General features: G+C 37.3%; 1 protein-coding gene and 1 pseudogene across 9 annotated transcripts in view; both read left to right on the plus strand.

Annotated features, from left to right (window-relative positions):
* Positions 1 to 24,433, plus strand: part of Afg2a (AAA ATPase AFG2A) — a 360,481-nt gene that overhangs the window by 239,088 nt on the left and 96,960 nt on the right. The window lies entirely within an intron of this gene.
* Positions 9,687 to 16,521, plus strand: LOC101723630 (transmembrane protein 263 pseudogene; annotated as a pseudogene). The gene has a single exon (XR_015443937.1). The product of XR_015443937.1 is annotated as a transmembrane protein 263 pseudogene (transcript).

Genomic DNA, 24,433 nt, shown 5'->3' on the forward strand with positions numbered 1-24,433 from the left:
GATCATGCAGGAGTGTATTAGAACAATTAATACAAAGTTAAAAAGTATTAGCACATAATATCTCACAACCACTGTTCTAATTTAAAGCTTTGTAAGCATTGCTTCATTTGTCTTCCAGGTTAAATACCATTTTATATCCTTGATGCTAAAGCCATCAATTTTAAGAGACATCATCAAATTAGTAGCTTTACCATGATTGTGTTAGGGACACAGAGGCTGGCATTTTAATGTGCATGGCTATTTTATGACAGATTAACTTTAATGGTAAATGTTTAGGAAAGTATATCTTAGTAACATCCTTAAGTACTTCAGAAATGATAGAGGATATTGGCATGGTTCTACATGCAGATGGCTCAGCGTGTTGAGTTCTGTTTTATTAGGAATAAATTTATTGAACCTATAGAGTGACCCACATAAATGTCTGAACATTGTTAAATAAATTCATAAAATTTGTGATTAAACACGATAACCTGAACACACAGTCATTTATCTTTGCCCCCATCTGAAACCCTACTAAAATGAAAATAAACAGTAAGAAATGCATAAACCAACAATGACAATGAGAATGAGGCAGAAACCAATAGCACATGGAAATATAAATAAAATTTTGGAAGCTGGATAGTAAATAAGCAGGTTGGAGAATACTGAAACCCTCATGCAGGAAAGAACTATAAGAAGCAGCATATTACAATAAATTTCAAGAAAGGAATTAGAATATAGGACACTTCTAAGGAAATGGGGTCAAGCCTGAAAACACAATTTGTTTCAAGTCTTTATGTACAGGAAATAGACTCCCAGATTCTTTTCCCCACTCCTTACAGCAAGTATATCACTCTGAGAAGAAAATTGCAGCTTTACTTTTCAAAAAAGTTGAATTTCTGGACACCAAGATATCAGGCCCTTCTTAAAGATAGAGGTGATTGACTTGTCAAAATGAAAGTGTACACAGCCCATCTGAGTCTCTCAAAAGTCTTTCCTTGTTCTGCTTCTATTACGAAGGCAGCCAGCCAGATAAACAGAAGATTATTCTCTGGAGAATCTGTAAGTCCAACAGAACAGCCTTAGAGATATTGATATTGTGGTTGTCATAGTAGTGTTGAAGACCACCAGCTGTCAAGCCTTATCTGCTCACAGTTTCCAGTTGCTATTTTATTGCCTCACTCCAAAATATGAGTTGAAAACTAGGAACCAACAATATTTGAAAAAACTTCTAATACAAAAAGGCAGTCTAGTTTTGGTATCAGAGTAACTCTTCTGTGTTTTCCATCTTATTAGAGTATAATTTTTCAAAGAAAAATTTTAAGAAATTAAAAGAGGAAAGTAACATTTTTGAAAATCTGCCTTTTATAATTTCACTTGTAAGTTTGAGAGTTAAAACCTTGAGCAAATGAATATCTTGGCAGGCAAGTTATTTTAAACTCCACGTTAATCAAAGTATAATTAGGAGGGCCGGAGATTTAGCTCTGGTTCTGCCATCTGCCTTGTAAGCACAATGTCCTGAGTTTGATCCCCGGTACAAAAGAAAAAGTATAATTAGGAGAAGCCCACCCAGACAACAGCAGCAGAGGGTGCACAGGCCCCAACCAGGGCCCTGCCCTGACACCAGTGGCTTGGCCCCACAGGCTGCAGCCAGAGGCCTGCCCAGATACCACCAGTGTAGGAGCACAGGCCCCAGCCAAAGGCCAGCCTAGAAAGCAGCTGTGTGGGCATGCAGGCCCCAGCCAGAATCCCAACCAGACAATAATAGCCCAGTGTGGAGATCCAGAAGGCCATCATTCTGAACCCAGGAATTGGCACAGTGATGAGCAGCAGAGAGAAAGCCTCTCTGAAGCTTGTTGAGAACTGAGGCCCACTGGGGGAGCAAAGAGTCACCTCTATAAAGGTGTAGCAGACTACAGTGGTTGAAATGAGAAGACATGTAAACAATTCTCAAAACCAGACTTCCAGATCACCAAAGGCAACCCCAAGGGGCAATGAGATGAAACAATCTGATACCTAACCACCTGGACTCCCTGAACTGGCAATGAAAGAGGATCTGGAAAAAATGAAATCAGAAATAATTTCTCAGATAACAGCAGAGATTGTGCTCATAGTGCAAGACATGATTAATAGCTCTAGAACAGACACAGATTTAAAAAATACAGAAGGTGAGAAACACAATTTAATCCCAGCATAGGAAACAAACGGAATCCATAAAACAGATGCAAACAGATATTCAAGCTAAAAACTCCACTGAAAGTTTACACAGGAGAATGAGCCAGTGTGAGGACAGCCTACCAGATATAGAAGACAGGATTGTGATTAGTGACCAGGAAAAGAAAGTTTTCTTAAAAATAGCAAGGGACCATGAAAAATCAATCCAGCAGCTGCTAGATGATGCAAAGAAGAGTACATAAGACTGATTGGAGTCAATGAAGGAACAGGAGATAGTGCAAACAATATAAAACTACTTTTCAGGCCGGGGATTTAGCTCAGTGGTTTCGCCAGCTGCTGCGCAAGTGCAAGGACCCAAGTTCGATCCCCGGTACCAAAAAAACACAAAACAAAAAAAAATACTTTTCACAGAAGTATTGGCAAAAAACTTCCCAAGTAGGGGGAAAGAACTTGACATACAGATAAGTGAGGCATACAGGACTCCCAACTGGCCATGATCAAAAAAAATCTACACCTAGGCATATAATAGTCAAGATTTCAGAAACCCAACAGAAGAACAAAGTACTACAAGCAGTTAGAGAAAAGAAACAAATCAAGATCCAACAATATGCTGCATACAAAAAAGACACTTAATTCAAAAAGAAACTCATAGACTGAAAGTGAAAGGGTGGAAAACAATACTCCATGCAACAGGAACCAGAAAAAAAGCAGGAGTAGCTATCCTTTGCAGATCAAGTGGATTTCAAACCAACACTGATTAAGAGAGACAAAGGACACTACATCCTTGTAAAGGGAACAGTCTAAGAGGAAGAGATGACAATCATAAATATCTATGCACCAAACACTAGTGCACCCAACTATATAAAACAAATACTAATGGACATGAAAAAACCAAATAAGCACTAATACAATAATAGTGGGAGAACCTCAGTCCCCACTGTCACAAATAGAACAACTAGACAAAAAAACAAAATACTAGAACTCAACCAAACTCTTGAACAAATGAACTTAACAGATGTTTACAGAGTCTTCCACTCCACAAAATCAGAATACACATTCTTTTCACCTGCACACGGGTCGTTCTCCAAAATAGACCACGTACTCGCTCATAGAACATGTTTAAGTAAGTGCAAAGGAATTGAAGTTATCCCGTGTACATTATCAGACCATAGTGCAATGAAATTGGAGATCCATAGCAAAAGAAACTGTAAGAATTTCATAAACACATCTAAATTGAACAACACACTTCTGAATAACCAATGGGTCACAGAGGAAATTAAAGAAGAATTAGGCAGTTTCTGCAATTAAATGTCAAAGTATAATTAGAACACTCTTAATTATGGCTAGAGATATTATTATGTACTTAAGCTCAGCTTAAGAAGTAAATCCACAGGTTACCATTTCAGCTGCGTATGTTTTTGTCTTTAAGACCCATGAAAAATTGGTTACATTTGAAAATCAGCAGATCCATTATTTTCATGTTTCAGTCATTCTCTAAGAGTATTTTTTGTGACAGCCATGAAGAAGCAAAGCTACTAACTTATGTCTTCATAGGTAATAAGATGTACTCAAATTTCACACAACTGGTTACCCTTGTGGTCAGCTGCAGGGCAATGCCAGAGTGTCTGTAGCACTCCAGAAAAGACCCTCACTTAAGGAGCTATTTTGAAGGCCAGACCATTACTTAGGTATACCTTTAAGGACAAATTGTGACTTGCCAATTTGGCAAGAAAATAACTAAAATGGCTTGAAGATGTTCTTGTTTTTTATTTTTTTCTACCTATCAGAAGTTAAAGCTATCCATTTTTTTCCTTCATTTTGTTTTAATTAAATGGAGATCCTTTTGTTGTCAAGAGTTGAAGGCTCCCATAATTCTTGCCAGAAAGAGAGCAGCAGTGCCCTCAATATCCTTCAGGAGGGTCCATGTGGATTTTACCCCTAAACTTAAGCAGTGCTCAGTCATTATCAACTGGTTTGGTGGCCCTGCCTAACAGCCTGATCCCTCTGCATTCAACTTTCCTCTTATTTGCCTTCTGTTTCTACTTTGCTTACGCTCTTATAAAGCAGAATTTAGTGAGAATTTTAAATCCACTATAGATCTGGGATGCACATAAATTTGAACAATTTTTTTAATTTCCCATCTATAACTAAAGCTGGAAAGTCATCCTGGTTCCACAGTTAAAATTCTGCTCTGGGAATCACTTCTAATGCCTTGCTGTTTTTATTCCACACTCCAAAATCATGTGATCATTCTGGTTTTCTCATTGACATGTGAATAAGAATTTACTTACACTGGTTTTGAAAGGTTTAAATAATCAGTATTTCACATGCTAAAACTCATGATATCAACCATAATACACTTAAGTACACAATGAAAATCTTTGAAGAGTTGGCAGAATGATCTTCATCATCAGCTTAGAGGTACTTCCACCAGTCAGCAAAGGCAGTACAAAAATTTCATCACTCAGTCTTCATGCTCAGATAATACCAGTAGTCAAGGTGACACTCTTGAGCTTTTGTCTGCTATATGACGTTCTGCTTTCCATTTTTCAAAGGTAACTTCACAGGTAACCCATTCCCTGTGTGTATGGATATAATGAAAATACCACTTGGACCTCAGTAAATCCTTTTTTACTAAGTGCACACAAAGCCCATCTTTAGGTTTTTGCTATTTGCAAAACTGTGTTGAACTTCTGAACTTCCCCTTCTCATTCCTTCATGCCAGTGTCATTCTCCCTCAGTTCCCATTATTGGACGCTATAATGCTTATCAAAATTACTTTGGGGTCACTTTGCTTACAGTCATCTTATCTCAGAGCCCCTTGTACCTTTCTGGACCTTTAGGAATCAGAGACAAGTTACAACAAGAAAAGGGACATAACCACCTGACAAAGTTTATAAGAACACTTGAGATACAAGCATCAGTGTCACAATGACATCCACCTGAATTAGGTTATGTATTATTTTGTTGCAAAAAAATTCTATAGATAAGTCAATGGCCACTTGACTCTTCATTCACATTCATTATACTTTAGTAATCAGGTAATATAGCAATAGTATTGTTTGTGATAGTTTTACTGAGCACTTACCATATGTTAGACGTGTTTACATAACTTATGGGTATAAAATTAGTGTAGTCATTTTATAGAAGAAAAAATTGCAGCTTAAAGTACCTCTTTCAAAGTCCTATAGCTAACTAGTGGAACTGGGATTTTACCTGACGTCTGACTCTAAAGCCTGTGCCTTTAAATCTTAATTTCCTTGGATACCTATTATTTCTTTAGAATGGTTTTGAATGTTTTCAGTAAATAGATGGGGGTGCCATCAGAAGAAGAAAAAGTTACTGACAGTGGAAGATCTTCAAAGTCTTGGAGACAACCATTTCTAACCTAGCATTCATTATATGCCAAACCAAACCTTCAGATTCTTGTGAGGACTGAATAAAGGCATCTTCTAAGTAATGTAGAAGGGATAAGGTTATACCTCATACATAGGGCTGCAGAAGACTAATTTTAGCAGCATTTCCCAGAGAAAAGGAAATTATACTCAAATAAGTCATAACTGAGTCAATGTGTATATTCTCTTTCTTGAATTCACAGATGAAGCACACTCACCTCTACACTTCCATATGTGAAACATAATAGGTAGTTATTCTACAAGCAACCATAAAAGTGCTCTGCCCAACTAATGAATGACATCTAGAAGTTATCTGACCATGTTCTCCAGATACAAAATATAATAATTCTCATTCTTTCTATGGTTCCATCATGACCCTATCTTGCTTTTGGCTTTGCAAAATGCTGAAACCATCAGCAATACTCTCCCCACATAATAATTAGGGAAAGGAAGAGAGCAGAAGAAAACCAAATGTCAGAAGGAATGTATTATTTAAGAAGAAAACAGGGCACGCAATTTCTTTTTTAATTTAGATACTCAGCAAGAACAAAGTGGTAGAGGCTACACTTAGTTTTTCCCTCTGGCAGTGGGCCCGTAGTATCTTATGACTTATTTTCTCCACTGACAATTTATATTTGTCTTCACCTTTGGTTAGTATTTCACCAAGTCAAAGGAAAGTTCTTATACTGTTGGTACAATCCAAACCTATTTTCTAAGGAATCTGAACTGTGGATGGGATTGCTCATTTAGTATTGTGATATTCATCCATTAGCCCTAACCACTGGTCGTGGTAGTATAAGATAATCTGTACTTTGTAACCCGAAGGGTACTGTGGTCCACTCATATTTCTCTCCAAGCTTCCATTATGCTTTGCCAGTTCTGTCAGTTCCATCCCCCCTCTTGCCAACACTGTGATGTTGGGAGAAGGGGCATTCTATTAGAAAAGAAATTCACAATGGTCAGGTGGTGGTCTCTTAGCTCCCATTTCACATCTTAGGTGCACAGGTAGAAGCAATTTTCTTTTAAGAAACTAAAACTTTTAAGATGGTAAAGAATTGTCATTATGAATAAAGCAAAAATTCTGAGATTAGGTCTTTAAATCTAATCCATCTCCAAACCTTAGTTTCTGGGCCCTTACATTCATTCTGCTTGTAGGAATAAATACAGTTTGTGTCAGCCCATTGCTTTACTTCTTTAGTTGAAAATTGATATTACTGAACATGAACATTACTCCTGGGATATGTCAGGCATGCATAGTGCATTCACAGGATCAGTAGATATTGGCTCTGGGAGAGCTGTGACTATCTGGTAATACAAATTCAAATCCAAAATAACTGTATTGCTAATGAGTAAAAATCACTGTGCCCTTCATAATAGAATATGTTCAGTGTGAATGATCTCTCTGCCATTGGTTTGTTCTCTGAAGTACTAACATTGGGGGTTCAGAGTTACTATTTATTGCTAGTGCTGGCAGTTGAACACTTCACCATGGTGTAACCTGAGTGGGTTTGACTTAAGGAAAAGACCAAGAAGAAAACCTGGGAACACCAAAATATAAAACAAATGTTTGAGGAAATGAGATTTCTAAAAAATATCGAGATAAAAGAATTATCAAATGCAAGCTCAGAGGTTCAAGTATATTGAGTTTAGCAATACACAGGTCATTAGTGATTTCATTAAAAGCAATTTCAGTGCAGTAGTAAGGGTAAAAATGGATTATAGAGTGCTGAAGATGATAGGTGAGACATTAGATACCTCTTTCAAGAATTTTGAATGAAGGAAAAGAAAAAGGTTAATACCTAGAGAGATAGTGGGGGCAGGGGATAAGATGGGAGAAACTTGAGCTTGTTTATAGGTGGAAAAGGAGACAGTAGAAAGAAATGAATGTAGATACCCAAAAAAGAAAAGAGATAACTGGTGACGATCACAAGAAGTTGAGGTCCTGGGCACAAAGAAGGTTTTGCATTCTGGTGAAAGAAAAGAGGTCTGTTATATTAAGGAAGAAGGAGGATTGTGGTTATACATGATTTTGTATATAGGAGGCTAGAAAGTTGAAAAGGGAGATTGGACTCTGATCCCCAAGTCTCAAGAGTCTATTTCATGAGGGTTTTTTCCCCCCACTGTAATATTGAATCCATATACAATGAACTGCCATAATCTTACTATATAACGTCTGGTCCATCCTTTTAATTCTTGAAATAGACATTGAGTTGGAGGTGTCTGTGAAAATGTTCATGAAAATGATTATCCAGCATTTTAATTTCTCCCAATTTTATTGCAAATATTCAATAAATAAAATTCTATATAATGTAGATCTGTTGCAGAAGGACCAAAGAGAAACTCTATATATGTGGATGGTCATATGAAAGATTTGTTTTTCATAAATTAATACTGTTTCCTCTACAGTGCAGTAGGATTGAATATATGGTAAGTAATCTTCATATTTTGACTTTATATAATTGCTAGTTAGCTCAGAACCTGTCTGTTGGAAGTCTTGTCCATGCAGTGTTTTTGCTGAAGTTACATTTCTGCTATAGCTTTTTCATGTTTTCTGACCTGCTTGACAATCTAGTCTTACATTCATTTTACAAAAAAAGTATTTAGTATGACAACTTAATGTAATAGTTTTCTCAATTATTTTAATTCCCATTCTAGTGATCTGAGAACCATTTTCTTTTTCTTTCTTTTTTTTTCCAGAAATAATCCTTTTGTAATATAAGTCTTAAGAGTAAATTGATAATCAAAACTCTGGCCCAGAATTTCTCCTTAATAACTGTTTTATAAATAAAAGACCAAATGCATGCAACTTCATTTTTGTGAAAGCTTACCACACTAAAACCTCTCTGTTTTCTGTTGCAAAGAAATAGTACATGTTCTTTTAGGAATATCTGAAAACAATTGGAAGTATAATTGGAAGGGGGTAAAATCTAACAAATATGAGATAATCAACATATAAAGAAAAAGGGTTATTTTGGCTCACAATTTTAAAGGTTCTAGTCTGTGGTCAGTTGGCCCTCTTGCTTTTGGGCCTGTGGAAAGGCAGCAAACTATGAAGGGAGCATTTAGCAGAACAAAAATGCTCACCTTACAGCCAGGAAGCAAAAACAGAGGAAGAAGGGGTTGTGGGTCACACTATCCCCTTCAAGGGCACACTCCCAATGATGCAAATGCTCCCAGTAGGCCCCAACTCTTAAAGGTTCTACTACTTCCCAATTGTCCCTTCCTACAGACCAAGCTTCCAACACAGAAGCCTTGGGTGACATTTAAGATACAAACCGTAGTACCACTGAATCTTTTTTTTGGTACCGGGGATCGAACTCGGGTCCTTGCGCTTGCACAGCAGGTGGCAAAACCACTGAGCCAAATCGCCAGCCCTGTACCTTTGAATCTTAACTGCAGTAGTGTATACTTTTATGAGTTCAAGGCACTCACCAAGGCTGGAGATAAAGAAATCTACTGACTTTCTTTTATCTTGAGTATGAGTTTTTATATTTGGTAATAAACAAGTTTGGATGTTTGCTGGTTTGGGCAGGATTCAAATTAATTATAAAAAGAGTGCATAATTTTTTTTAAACCCTATCATCACGTTAACCCAATTTTCTGGTACAAGTGCTTTAAGCACTGATTTAATCTGGAAATGATAACTGGACTTCCCACCAGAATAGCCTATTTGTTTTGAGGAGCCATCTTGTAATGAGAGTATGTCATTCCTATATGAATGAAGGTTAGACAAGAACTCAACACAAAGAGCTATCAGTCTGTCTTACCGGAGTTCTGGCAGCACTATGATCTGAAACATTTTGGTCAAAGTCAAGTTTACTCATGGTTATAATTTTCAGTAAGAAGAATCACAAAGGAAGTTACTTGATGGGTTGGAATAAAAATATGACTCATGCACTACATGATTAAGCAGGTTTGCTGTTATTTTTTGAGTTGTACAGATACATTTGCCTTCCCATACAAGTGTGCTAGACAATTTGTATTTTGATTGAATTATGCTCCCCTTAATTTTTTTCTTCAGACAGACTTTTGGGTGGTTGTGTTTTTTTAATCCCTCCAATTTCCACTGTTCTTACCTCATGTGTGTTCCAGTTAAACGTAACCAGGTGCAAACAGCTGCGCTCTAAAAGATTCCATTTCTTCCATAAGTCTGTGCATTCTCTTCTCTGATAATCGATTTTGGGGGCCTGCAGAAACCAAATGTTGAGACTTGTGTAAACAAGAGTTTTTAAGCAGTGTTTGCATAAAGTTCTAGTGGCCCCCTCTGATCTCATTTGGTTTGTTTATTTTTTTGTTTTTGAAATACTAGGCAGTGGTGGCGAACCTGTGGCGTGTATGCCACAGCTGTTTGTTATCATTGAAAGCTCTAAAAGGTTCTCTATCACTGTTCCAGGGATTGAACCCAGGGCCTTTGGACTGAGTTACATCCCCAGCCCTTTTTATTTTTATTTTGAGACCGGTCTTACTAAGTTTCCCAGGCTGGGCTCCAACTTGTGATCCTCCTGCCTCAGCCTCCCAGGGTGATGGAATTATAGGTGTGCATCACCACACCCACTGGTTTGTTCTTTTAAACATCTTAAAAATACTTTTTTCATTACTTTGGTATCTTTGAGACCAGAAAAATGAATAAAAAGGAAGTCTGAGGATACTACAGAAGACACTAGCACATGTAAAGCTAAGTCATATTTTCTTATGAAGTTTAAATAGTGTGCTAGAGTTTTAAGGAAGCAAGTTTTTCTGGTAGAGAAGCATGGGCAGTGGCATTGAGCAGCTCTTTAGACCTGTAGGCTGTCAGTAAGGAGAGCAATACTTTGAGATGTGGCTATATGTTGAAGGCCAGACTCAGACACACACACTGGGAAGAAAACGTTGCCGTGAGTTAGTCACTTAACTCCTGAGCCTGTTTTCTTGTACCTGTTCTGGGATTATATAGGTTGATAATTAAGATTATATCTGCCTTCAGTGTCCTTCGACTTTAACACGGAAGAAAGAACTTGAAATAAGAGTAACACTAAAATCAGTGTAAGCCACCAAGAGGTCTTTTAATGGGTGAATGCAGTAAACAAACTGGTACATATGGACAATAGAATATTATTCAATACCTCATAAATGATCTATCAATCAAGATAATACATGGAAGAACCTCAAATGCATATTACTGAGAGAAGGCTATGTATTATACGATTCCAAATATATGCTATTCTGGAAAAGGAAAAACTATATAGTAAATAAAAGGTCAGTGGTTGGCAGAAATTAGGAGAGAGGCGGGGATAAAAGCCTCAGCACAGGCATTTTAAGGCAGTGAAACTACTGTGTATGATATTGCAGTGGTGGAAACGTGTCAACGTATGTTGTGTTTAATACACATGTATAATATATAACAAGAGTGAATCCTAATGTAAACTATGGGCTTTGGTTGACAATGTGTCCATCCATCTATGTTCATTATTTGTAACAAATGTACCTTCTGGTATGAGATATTGATAATGAGGAAACAAAACAGGAGAAAATGGAAGGAGACAGAGAAAATTAAAAGGCTTCACTGTGTCTGTCCCCATCTCCACTACCAGTTTCACACACTTAGCCTTTCTACAGTCTGTGATTACCTCTCTCCACTTTCATGTAAATGGTGAAGGCAGCTTTATTCACCACAATGGATTCCTATAAACTGTACCACAAAATATACCCCACAAACAGATCATTTGGTTAAATGAGTTATATTTTCTTACACAAACAGTATTTAATTAATTATATTCCTGATGAAGAAATTGTCATCAAATCTTTAAAATACACTGTTTTCTCTAAAAGGGGCATGAGTATACTGTGCACATTCACTGAGATCTAATATATATACCATGAGTAATTGATCCCTAAAAATACATATTTAGGGCCGGGGATTCAGCTAAGTGGTTTTTGCCGCCTGTTGTGCAAGCGCAAGGGCCCGAGTTCGATCCCCGGTACCAAAAAAAAAAAAAAATTACATATTTAGGGGCCAGGGATTTAGCTCAGTGGCCCCGCGCCTGCCTCGCAAGCTCAAGGTCCTGAGTTTGATCCCTGGTATAAATAAATAATTTAACGAATACTTTTGCATAGTATATTACCTTTTTAAATCTTCCTTGGATCATTGTTACACCTAAAATACGATCTGTCTGGACTAGCTGGTCATACGGCACCCCTTTAAGAAGAGGAACTCTGTGGCTGGCTTAGGGAACAAAAGCTGGAGTAGCTGAGACAAAGTTTCCTAAAGAAGCAGCCCTCATTTCTTTAAAGAAGAGATAGTAGTACTCAGATTATTTAAAAATAAAGTGAGGAAGAAAAGAGAGAAATGGGGGGAAAAGAAAGAAGAGGAAAGGAAGGAAAAATAGAGGGAATCTATCATGTTTCCTTTATCATGGCTCTGAGATACTACCCAGATCTTTTAAGAGGGTTAGGCCGGGGATTTAGCTCAGTGGTTTCACCACCTGCTGCGCAAGCGCAAGCACCTGAGTTCAATACCTGGTACCAAAAAAAAAAAAGAGGATTAGTAATGCCTCTGCAAGCATGCTTCTGTTCCCCAACAATTTGGTTCTCACAAGTGGTCAACAAAATTTTGCTTCTGTTCACAGACTCCACATCAGGTTACAAATACAACCACAGCCATCTTCCCCAAAATCATAAATTAAGTTTGTAAACCAAGGTACCCCACTGTACTGTACTTTGACAAAAGGGGAAAGTCAGGATTTGTATCAGAACACTAAATTATAAAAATTATTTTGCTTCACAAAAACTATATAGTTATATTGTACTTTTATATTTTCTTTGTTTCTGGAAGTTTAAGTTAGATGCTGTGTACAGTTTTTCACACAATATGATCTACAGTGTATGCACCACAAGAAAGTCCTGCTGTGTACCAGCTGTCTGATTTCCATAGAGGTTGTACCAGCTGTCTGATTTCCATAGAGGTGATGATGGAAACTTAGGTATAATTCCAGGCTAGCATTATGCTGCAAAGGATGTATATAAAATACTAGATTCTAATAAAATTAATAATATTTCTAAGTCATTCTTGTCCCTTCAGTAATACCACATATTGTTATATAGCATTTTACTTCAAACTCTCTCACTACATAAACTTGATTTTTATACTAGTGTTAAGTATCCTGGTAGGAAAAAAGAAATTGCTTGTCTTTTTTTAGAGTTAGGGAGAATACACTACTATCTTCCAAATAAATGTTTTCTACCATTATTACCATCTTGCCATTTGGCTAATTAACAAAAGAACAATTTTTCTTACCCAGAATCTCAAATATAGTTCAAGGATGGTTTCATAGGAATATTCTGTTATGGAATGGGTAGTTGACCATCTAAATCAGGGGTCAACAAACTATAGTCCAAGGATCAAATATGGCCCACAACCTGTTTTGTAAAGCCTGCAAGCTAAGAATAACTTTACAGTTTAAAGGGATTGAATAAAAATCAAAAGAATAATAATTCATGACACATGAAAGATGAATGAAGTTCTAATTTTAGTGTCCATAAAGTTTTATTAGAACATAAACACACTTATTCGTTTACATTTTGCCCATGACTGCTCTCATGCCAACAAGGGCAGATCTAAGTAGTTGCAGGAGGGACTATATTCTTTACAAACTATTTGCTGTCTGGCAAATTGCAGAATAAATTTGCCTGCCCCCAATCTAAATAATTTCTTCATCATCCTCCTACCTCTCCACCCACAACACTTACATTTTCCTTCTCTCTGTTCTTCTCCCTCCCTCTTTCACCTCACACACACACACCTCATTTTGAATCTGGCATTACAAATACAAAGAAATCTAATTGTGAGCCTCCAGTAAATGGTAGAGGAAATATATTTTAATCTCCCTTTGACTTGTTTGTCAACTATCCTTCCTTGGCTGCTTTCCCTTTGTTCTGCTGTCTTTATATAGAATTTTGAAGGCCATGCCCTTTTCCCAACATATTTTGTTTTTAATATGGGGGTTCGATCTTGATTCTTTTTTTTTTCACTTCCACAGAAAGTTCCGTGTTAGTATGTGGTCTCATTTTTAACCTATTTGCAGACACCCCCGATTATCTAAAATCACTTTCACATGGGGCTGAGGTTAAGCTTTATTTCTCTTGGCATGACCCTGCCACAGCAGACACTTCCTCTTTGCCTTGAAAGGACAAAACGATGTTCAGCTGTCTGGGCTTAGGCCCAGTATTTGATTTATACATTATTTAATTTCCTCTTGAAAATTGGAAGCAGGACTTTTAGGAATGGAAGTTAGTATTTTTCATTTGTTTAAGAACACTTTTAGGTCTAATATAATCATCAGTAGTAGATGTCAGTATGATTAGGAGGTAACTTAAGGTAAAACAAATAACGTGAACACAAAGGAAAATTATTTGACAATGGAAAAGATCTAAAATTTTTGAATAATCATTTTATGTTATTAAGTTGTTTGTGTACTATATTGGGTCACTCTACTCACTGACAGAAAAATTAACCATCAACTTATAGTTGGAGTTGTTGGAGCATTAGAGGTTTGAGGAGAGCTTTTAATGTAATCATTCCAGTAATTTTACAGACGGTTTTCGGTTTCTGTCTGAGCTGCTACTACATTTGTCTTTACAATTAAGTTCATGTGCTTGCCAGGATGTGAATCCCGGAATGATTTGAAATTTTTACAGCAGTGAATTCAGGAAATTAAAAATTAATTCTAAAAATACCATTTTGTGTTTCACAACCACTTTTGGGTAGTATATTCCTTTTTAAGCCTTCTTTAGATCATTGTTACTCTTACGTTACAACCTATCTCCTTTTTACCACTAAGCTCTTAAAAAGTCTAGCATACCTGCTGCCTACTTCCTCACTCTTGATTCACTTCTCAAACCCTGACAGTCCAGCCTCTTCTACCCCTACAACAATGCCTAGCTGATCTCACTGTTTTCTCCTCTCCCAATCAAGTCAGTTTTACATTTTCAGCTGCCCTGACCTTTGTGCCTCATCTGCCAAAAAGTCATTCCCCTTCCTAAAACTCTGTTCTGGGTTTCATGTGCGAATGTTCTGGTTTCCTTTGCTTCCTTTTTACATACCCTATCCCTAGTCCAGATGCTAAGCTTAAATGTTGCTAAGGTTATGTTTCTTGGATCTCTTTTATTCCTACCCTTTTTTAAAAAAACTTTTAGGGCTGAGGATTTAGCTCAGTGGTGCTGCCGCCTGCCTCATAAGTGCAAGGTCCTGAGTTCGAGCCCTGGTACCAAAAAAAAAACTTTTAGACAGGGTCTTACTAAGTTGCCAAAGTAGGCTGAATTTGGGATCCTCCTGACTCGGTCTCTCCAAGTACAGGAGTTGTAAAGGTATCTTCCTTCCGCTTAACCCCTAGCCTCCTCAGGAAAACTTATAGGGCTTTAAAGCCCACTCCAGTCCTGAGACACTACTTTTGAGTCCCTTGAATACAGCCTATTCTATGCTACTTCTGTGCCTTCATTTGAGCAAACTTTGCTCAGAGTTTGTCACTGCCAAAGCCAGCACCACACACCTTCACACTCCTTTAAACCTCATTCACATTCTTTAAACCTCCCTGATGTTACCATCTGGGCTGCAGAGGACAGTCTGATAGGCTAGATAGAGCAAAGGTACTGGAGTCAGGCAGATGTGGATTTAAATCTGAATCCACCACTTAACCTATTGGTATGATGTAGGACATATGATTATGCACTAGAATCAGTTCTTTCATTTATAATATTGAAGTTGGGGGAAAAGATAGTGGCTATCTCACTGGATTGTTGCATAGCTTCCACAACTTTTCTGAAAAGCCTAGAGCACTTAGGAATCAATTGTGGTAGTGGTGGTAATAGTAGTAACTATTATCATGATCGATACTATTCTTTTCATATCAGCATTTTATTTTTCTCATTTGTGAGTTACTTCGCTGCACTTTGTAAATCATTGTCCTATTTTCCCTTCTGAATTTCAGACACTTGAAGATGCCTTTATAGTCCCCTGGTCCCCAAGAGCATAGAACAATGACCTATGCATAGGTTTTCCTAAGTAAGTTGAGTTGAATAAAATAGCTTCTCACCTCCCCTAAATGGCTGCAGTGTTCATATGATTCAGAGCTTGTAAGTTTGTAGCTGTATCTTAATATTTCAATCATATATTAGCACACTAAAAAATCATTATGTTGTTATATTTTATGACACAGAAGCTTAAAACTAGCATTTAAATTTTTGAACTTTAATTTCTCATAGACTTAATGACCTATATATTTAGATGTAGATAGTCTAGTTTTCATTTTTAAAAGAACTACTTTGGCGGTGCCACGTCTGCAGCTGGATCCCGCCGCCGCCGCCGCGCAAGTCCGAGCCTTAGCCGCGGAGCCCGCCGCCCCCAGGTCGCCCCTCGTGGGCGCCGGTGCCCCCGTGGAGATCATGAATGAGACAGATAAAAATCAACAAGAAATCCCATCCTACCTTAGTGATGAACCGCCAGAAGGTGCCGTGAAGGACCATCCGCAGCAGTCAGGCATGTTGTCCCGTGTGACTGGGGTTATCTTCAGTGTCACTAAGGAAGCTGTTGGCGCCACCATAGGTGGTGTGGCTTGGATTTGTGGAAAGAGTTTGGAGGTGACCAAAACAGCTGTTACAACTGTGCCTTCCATGGGAATAGGGCTGGTGAGAGGGGGCGTGTCCGCTGTGGCTGGAGGTGTCACAGCGGTGGGGTCTGCCTTTGTCAACAAAGTGCCCTTAACAGGAAAGAAGAAAGACAAGTCTGACTAAGATACGGAGATACACTTGTTATCCACCGCATTATGATGCCAGTGGCATTGAATTGCTACGTCATGGACTACAACCAAGTCACCTGTTTTGGACGCTCATCTTCTAAACTGCTGTGTTTAAAGTATTGATGACTGGCTTTCAGCTAAAGAGACCAATGCTAGCACAGTGTATGAAGGTTTCTCATACTTCAGTTCGAGCTTTTTATCTGGTAAAATGTTACATTCATTCAGTTGTAACTGAAGATATGGTATGTTTGAATATTTCTCTTAAGTTTTTGAGTTTGACTAAAATGTGAAAGTTGAATTTCGTAGATGATCTTTACAATTCCATATGTACAGTGTGCCAGGTAACTGTGCCCCTTGCCAAGGGAACCTTGGACTCCATAAACTGTACCTTTGACGTGAAAAAAAAAAAGAACTACATTATTATCATTAGTAAAATATTTAAAGAAGGTAGTATATATTCAAACTTTAAATTTCTTTGCTTAAGATTTTGTAAAGTCAAAACGAACTAGTTTTTTACTTAAACACATCTTTGTTTTTCTTTATGCCTCTGTGTGTGTGCGCGAGTGTGTGTGTGTGTGTGTGTGTGTGTGTGTGTGTGTGGTGCTGGGAACTGAATTCAGGAGGACTGTACCACTGAACTGCAACCCCCAGCCCTTTATTTTTTATTTTGAGACAAGGTCTTGCTAAGTTGTCCAGGAAGGACTCAAACTTAGGATCCTCCTGCTTCTGCTTCCCTAAGTTCTGGGTTTACAAGTTTTTCTTTCTACATAATTTTTTTCTTATGAAAGTTTTATACTCTATCTCTAAACATATTTTTGGAAAATAGATACTCTGCTTTCAAGAGTCACTTCGTCACAAATCACATATTGACCTGGTTTTGCAATAATCTATAATTTTTTTGTTGTGCTGAAAGCTGGTGTTGTAGGTTCTGCTCTTGATTTTGAAAGGTAGCAAAGTGGTTGTGCTATTGTTGGTCTGAATTTCTGTAATATGAGAGCACTGAAACTGTTAATTTACTGACAGATGAGACTAAAGTTGAAAAGCCTTAGCCAAACAGAAATAATTCACATGGAGTGCTTTTATAAAAGTACCAGCACCCCAAAGCCACTAAAATTACTTGCATAGTTAGGCATCCATCAGTCACAAAGGCTTTCTTGAGGACTGGGGAGCTTGGTGGTAGGTTGCTTGCCTACCATATTCAAGGCCATAGGTTTGATCCCTGGCACCACAAAAACATAAATAAAAATGAATTTTAAAAGGCTCAATGGAGCAGTAGGTTTCCAGGATTTGGTGGTATCTCAGAACTTTGAACCAGTTATGGTTTACCTGATTTAAGGCCACCTCTGCAGGTAAGCCCCTAGATCCTGTTCTCAGGGTAACACTGGGTCAGGAAAGGGGGGTAGGGCACAGCCAAAGGACAGATTAAATCCACACTTTCCTTTCATGAATTATTTCCAACCACTCAATATAAAATAATGTCATAGCTGAGAACTTTAACATTCTATTTAGCTCTAATCTCTACCTAATCTGTATTTTTATTTGGTTACTAGGTACTTAGTGTAGCCCCATTTTGTGGAAGGCTGACCAAGAACAAACTTCAGTAGTAGTCAAAGCTAGCTGTATTGAACCTACATTAGAACATGAGCACACAAGTTCAGTGGTTTTGAAGGTTTTGCATACTTTTTTTGTTTTTGGTAAGTCTTAATCTGCCTACACAGTATATACGATGTAAATTAAATACAGCACCTGTTCTATGACTTAAATTCCACATTTGGTCAAAAACAAAATAGAACTAAAGTTAACATTAAGTTAAATTATCAGATTTTATTTTCTTCACATATTCTTTCCTTCAGTGTCCCCATTCATTAATTCAAAACTATTTTTTGGTCTGGCTATACAGCACTGAGTGGTAGAGCACTTCCCTAGCATGCTGGAGGTGTGGGTTTGATCCCCAGTATTAGGGGAAAATATTTTTTCTTGACCACCTACTATGTGCCAGGTAGGTTTCTAGGCACTAGTATATATTACCAAATTAAATAAAAGTCTGTACTTTTGTGAGAAGCAACAGACCATCAACAAAATAAAACGTTAAATGGCAGTAAAAGAAGAGGAACAAAATAAATCAGGGAAGGAAAGGGGTGTTATAGGGAGGGGCTGCAAGTTTAAATAGGGTGGCCAGGGAAAACCTCACTAAAAAGATGGCATTTGGATAAAGACCTAAGGCAAGTGAACCATGCACTAATCCAAGGAAAGCACATTCCAGGGAGAGGGAATACTGCAAATACTTATGAATAGGACTATGCTTTTGTGTTCAATAATGGTCAGAATACCCGTGTAGCTGGTTTGAGGGAAGTGGGTCAACTGAAGAAATGGGAGATTATTGGTGTCAGGTGCTGCTAATAGATCATGTAATTGAGAACTGAGGATTGACCATTGAATAAGTGATCTTAACAAAGTAATTCAGTGGAAAACTAGGTCACAAGTTTTATTTGAATAGGTTAAATGAGAGGAACTGGAGAATGGCAAATAATCTTCCACAGAGTTTTGCTAGTGAGGATAAAAGCAGATATGGGAGACAAGGGAGAAATTATGTTTTCAAGATGAGAAATTACAATGTGTTTATGCCTATGGAAAACATTGCCTCAGTGAAAAGGTAATAGAATCCAGTACGTAAATGAGAGGACTGATCTTAGGAGCACAGATAATTTATCTATTGAAACAGGAAAGAAATGTGAGTATACAGATAAAAGTAAAGGGAAAGGGGCACATTAGATCATGGTAGCAAATAGTTCTTTCTGCAGTATAAACAAACTTTCTGTTCAGTGCTTGAATTTCTATAGTATCCTTCACATATGGTCATTCATTACCTCTAGAGCTGTGTCATATTTTGCCAGCTTATGGATTATTGATGTGTTTCTTCCTTTTATTGCTCAAAAAACTGTCTTCTATCTCATTGGCCCTAGTTCCACTTCCTATAACCTCTCAAGATAAACAGTCCCAATCCTTGCACATTAGAGCCTTCAAGTACTGGAGGGTTAACATGATTTTATATGACATGATTTCTGCTGCTCACTCATAGTGCTTCAGTATTTCTGGTAGGATATGATTTCAACCCCTCTTGCATCCAGTCATTCTCTCTCCTAAGAAGGTCAAGGTATTCATTTAGTCAGGTATTTCTTCTTTTTGATGTTGGTTTTAGTTTGGGGTTTTTTTTTGGGGGGGGGGGGTATTTGTTTTTGAAGCAATTTGTTCTTTTATTTTTATTAATCAAAGCTCGGTATGGTCCTGACCTTTGGGGTCTTATTTTCTCCTAGATTTATGGTTTTATTTTTTTAGTTTGTTGGCGGGTTTTTTCATCTTAATTCAGTGTTTCTAACAAGTACAAGGGGTAATCATAATATATGGTGAATATTTAATTTTTTAAAAAAATTATTACAGTAAAAGACACATTGCTGTGAATCCCCCCAAAGCTCCCCCTCCCTTCAAACACATATATTGCATCATTTCTGCCACTTTCTGAAGCAGTTCTAGAAGTCCTTTTTCATGTCTTTATGAGGCATGATCAAAAATACAGCTAATGCTGCTGCTGAGTGCCATCCAACAGCACAGCAGGCTCATAAAAACATTATGGTTTGTCCTCATCTACCTTATTTACCATATCTGGCACAGTGTGACTTCTAGCTGTTCCCTAAAGTCAATGACCATCAAAAGTAAATGTTTTGAATCAATTCAAGACATCAAGGCCACCACAACAGCACAACTAAAGACACTCTCTTCGTATAAACATATAAGAAGGAATTTATTAGGGTAATTGACTCATGCAGTTGTAAAGGCTTAGAATTCCTAAACCATCCCTCAGCAAGTTAGAGATCCTGGGATGGCAGTACCCTGACTCAGTCCAAATCTGAAGGTCTCAGAACCAGAAAGGATGAGGGTGTGACTCTCAGCCCAAGACCCAGGGCCTAAGAACCTGCAGGCCAATAGCAAAAGACCAGGAAACAAAGGCTGGAGAGGTTGGAGTTCTGCTGTCTCAAGGAGGAGAAGAATGATATATCCTGGTTCCAGGAGAGACCAATTTGCCTTTTTGTTGTTGTTCTGTGTGGACCCCAGCCAACTGGATGGTGGTACACATTGAGGGCAGATTTTCCTCCATTTATTCCATTCACACTCACACACCTCTAGAAACACCCTTACATATACATCCAAAAATAATGCTTAACCAGTTCACTAGGAGTCCTTAATCCAGTCAAGTTTATACCTAAAATTACCCATCACAAAAGGGAAAGCCTAAAAACCAGAGGCCAAGAATAATGTATCTACATCTTTTCTATGGCACATAAGTATATGATCCTCTGAGAATTTGAACCTAGTCCTACTCATTACTATGCATGTGAAAAGTTGACAAAAGAGAAAGAGAACTACACTGGTTGGATCACCTCAATAAATAAGATCATCCTGATTATCTCATTTCTGCTTTCCTAAGCCCATGATTGCTGCTCCTGAAATTTTGGAGCAATGGCTGAGCTTCCCTGAGTCCCAATACCAACCCCATTAGTACTGGTTCTGCCTTTTCCATTCCAACAGAGTATTAGCAACCGTAGTGATCACCAGAAAGCACTGACTGTGAGTTAGCTCCAATAGCCAGGTTTAGCCAGGTCAGTTCACATAGCATGAAGCTATGTGAAGATAAGAAACTGCTGTGACTAGGGCTGGCAAAGGCTGGAATCCTTGGAAAGCTGGATAGAGAGCAGAACACGATAGAAAATAGAGGCAAGTGAAGGAGTGAAAAAATATGATCTCAAACATTTACTTTTTCTAAAAGTTTGAATAAACAGTGCTTGAAAAGTCAATATTCTGTAATCATACCCTTGCTGCAGCGAAAAGGACCACTTTACCAAGTTCTTTCCTCTTTGTTGAAATTTGACTTTTGTCTTACCTATCTTGAGACTTTGAATGACATATAAATAAATTTTTAAAATGAAAAGAGAACAAACGACTGGAAAAAACTGAAATATCCATCACTTAGGATGGGTTGAAAAAAGTGAAGCTGCAAAAAAAATGAGAAAGTTTTAAATGCAGTGTGAAGTGATCTCTAGGATAAATTGTTAAGTGAAAAATATAAGTCAGAGAAAAATGTGAATAGAATACTAACATTTATCTAAGAAGGTGACAGGCGGGGTGGGAAAGTTTCCCTTCATAAAAATATCCCAAGTAACTAATGAAGGAGGAATAAGAGAAATAGGATAGTATCATTTTGCAGTGCTTAGTGAAATAAAACACCTGAATAATCTCATAAATGACCACTAAATTATAAAGAGGGACAACGGGTTATTATTGCATCTTAGTATCACCTACAAAGTATTTATTCAAAAAAATCAAACATCTCCTGAAGCTTCTAGGTCTTTATTATGAGTTTATAGAAAATACAGGAGACAGGGGAATATATTAAACAACACCACAGAGATGCAGTCAGCAAAATAAAGAAACTGAGAAACTACATAGGACATGCTCCAATTTTTTTAACAAATGGTAAAAGAGGAAGGCATATCCTTTAGATATGAGATACATTAAGTAACAATATGTTGCTCCTATTTTCATCCCAATTCAAACAAACCAGCTGTAAGATATACATGAATAATTGGCAAAAGTTTAACTAACTAGATGTTAGTATTAAGGAATTATTGGTATTTTAATGTGGAATAATTATGCCTTTAAAAAGCATTCTTTTAGAGATCAATAGTAAAATATTTATAAATTTAATATTATGATTCTAGGATTTGCTTCAAAAAATTCAATGCAGTGTTTGGGATGAGGATTACAGTGTAGATGAAATAAGGTCATCCATGAATTGATCATTGTTAAAACTGGGTAGCAGGTGAGTGAGAGCTCACTGTATGCTTTTCTCTCTACTGCTGTGTATTTGAATTTTTCCATAGTTAAAAAAAGAAAATCGGAGACATTCTCTCCCTCTAAATGTTCACTAGTAATTTAAATGTCCTCTTTCTGAGAAAAAAAAAATTGAGAAAATTCATGAAGTAGGGTGGAACCCTTGTGAAAGATACTTCAAATCGTTTTCCAGCTATTCAAAGTAACAGAATGAAATCAAAGTTCTTCAAACTTGGAATGCTGTCCACTTCCTTCTTCCTTTTCATAAGCCCTTTGAACACATATTTCCAGTTGCATGCAAAATTTTATTTTAATTTAGGGACTGTCTCCAAATAAAATTTCCATGAATTTCCAAACTGACCAGCTCCAGATTTGACATTGTAATCCATTGATTATTCAAGGCCCCTTCTCTCTACCAAAAAAAGAAAGTCAAGATTTTTATTGCTTTCTCTTCTGATTTTCATTGAGACTTTTTCAGTTTTCAGGAAAGAGAATGGACCTAACACAAAGATAGCTTCTTCTAATTTTGACCAAATAAGTTGATTGATGACCCTTGAGGCTTTTCAACTTTATCCTGTTTTGGATGGTATCTGTGGCCTAAAAATTAGTTGTATAGCTCAAAACATTGTCTGGACCTCAGATGAGCAGGATTATCTAAGAAAATGACAGCTAGAAACAAATGGGCCCATGGCAGCACGCCACACACTTGTTTTTGGAAGCATGCACTGCTGGACATAAATTCTAAAGTGGCACGTATTCAACAGGACATTTTGAGGCAATGTGTTGCCAAAACAGTGTTTGAGAGAAAGCAGTGTATAAGCAACATAATTTGTCATTTGCATAGAAAAGTTTTTCCACCAACCAACAGAGGCCTTTGTCAAATCACCTTCCCAGCCCCCTCCCCTCCAAAGATCTTTACTTCACCCACCCAAAACAGTTGGTCTTGTTATTACAAAATGACCAGAGAGAGAAAGAGAACTGATTTGGTGTAGAGGAAATGACCTAATTTGGCCCTATCCTATGTGCTTTTTTCCCAGCCATAAGCACTGGACCGAACCAGAGCCTTTCCACATGATTTTTGTTTACTGGAACTAATACAGACTTTCTGGTGGCTAAAGCTGTGAGCTATAAAACATGGGAGTTATACATGGTCAGGTTTTCTACTATGTGGGAAAAGTTACTCTGCGAAAGAGGAATGAACCTAAAGTATAGGGAGAAGAAGAAATTACTATTTAGAAGGCCAGGCACAGTGGTAGCATGCCCAGCTACTCAGGAGGTGGATGCTTCAAGAAGATTGATTGAAAGATGTTTTAAAATATTTTGTTTTAACATGTAATATCTCATTTTATTATAGAATATTTTTTAAAGGCCCAGCTACACTGAGTTGCTATCATAATGATGAGATCTTTGCAGCCCGGTTAATTTTAAGATTCACAAATGCAGGGCCTTGGAACTACTGGTGGTAAAGTGTATTTCACACTCTAATATGGTGCTTAACCTTACACTACATCTTGTGAACTTATTTGCATCTGCAAATGAGAGACAAAGAGAACACATGAATGAAAGAGAATAGGTTGGGAAGGGAAGGACAGATCTGTGAAATAATTTAGAATTTCTGCTAGCTCTCACATTCTTTAGTGTAATTATAAAATATATACAAAAGATACTTTGAATATCCTATATCAAAGATGACCTAGGTTTATTTCCAGTTAGATGCCAGCATGTTAAAATGGAGATAGTGTGTTACCAAAGTGTAGTTTGTCTAAAGTTTAGTGATTAGATCTCCAAATGAAAATGTAGAGCCTTAAGAGGAAATTCTTGGCACTTGCTTGCATTTTCTCCTCTTTACAACATTATAGGGTGCTTTTATGTGTGTATTTATTTTATCATTCATAATAGGGAATACATCCATTAAGATTTTGAAATAGTTTCCACTGTATCATAATCACCTTGTATCGGGCTAGTTGACTCACATTTCTATTAAAAAAATTTCTGCTTAATTAGAAATGCCTACTGCTTTCTTTCCAATGATATATTTTTCAAAGGTTAGAAGGAAAATTCACCTTGTTTAGAATGATCTAAAGTGTATGGATACAATCCTAAGATTTATTAAATATATACTTAAATTCACTCAATTTTATGCCTTTAGTTTTTAATAACTAGGCAAATTATCTGTACTTTAGAGTCACCATTAGCTCATCAAAAATACAACTGCTACATTTCTAATAC

The sequence above is a fragment of the Heterocephalus glaber genome, unplaced genomic scaffold (assembly GCF_053883595.1).
Source record: "Heterocephalus glaber isolate CG9 unplaced genomic scaffold, H.glaber_assembly_v1.0 deba00001586, whole genome shotgun sequence".
NCBI lineage: Eukaryota > Metazoa > Chordata > Mammalia > Rodentia > Bathyergidae > Heterocephalus > Heterocephalus glaber.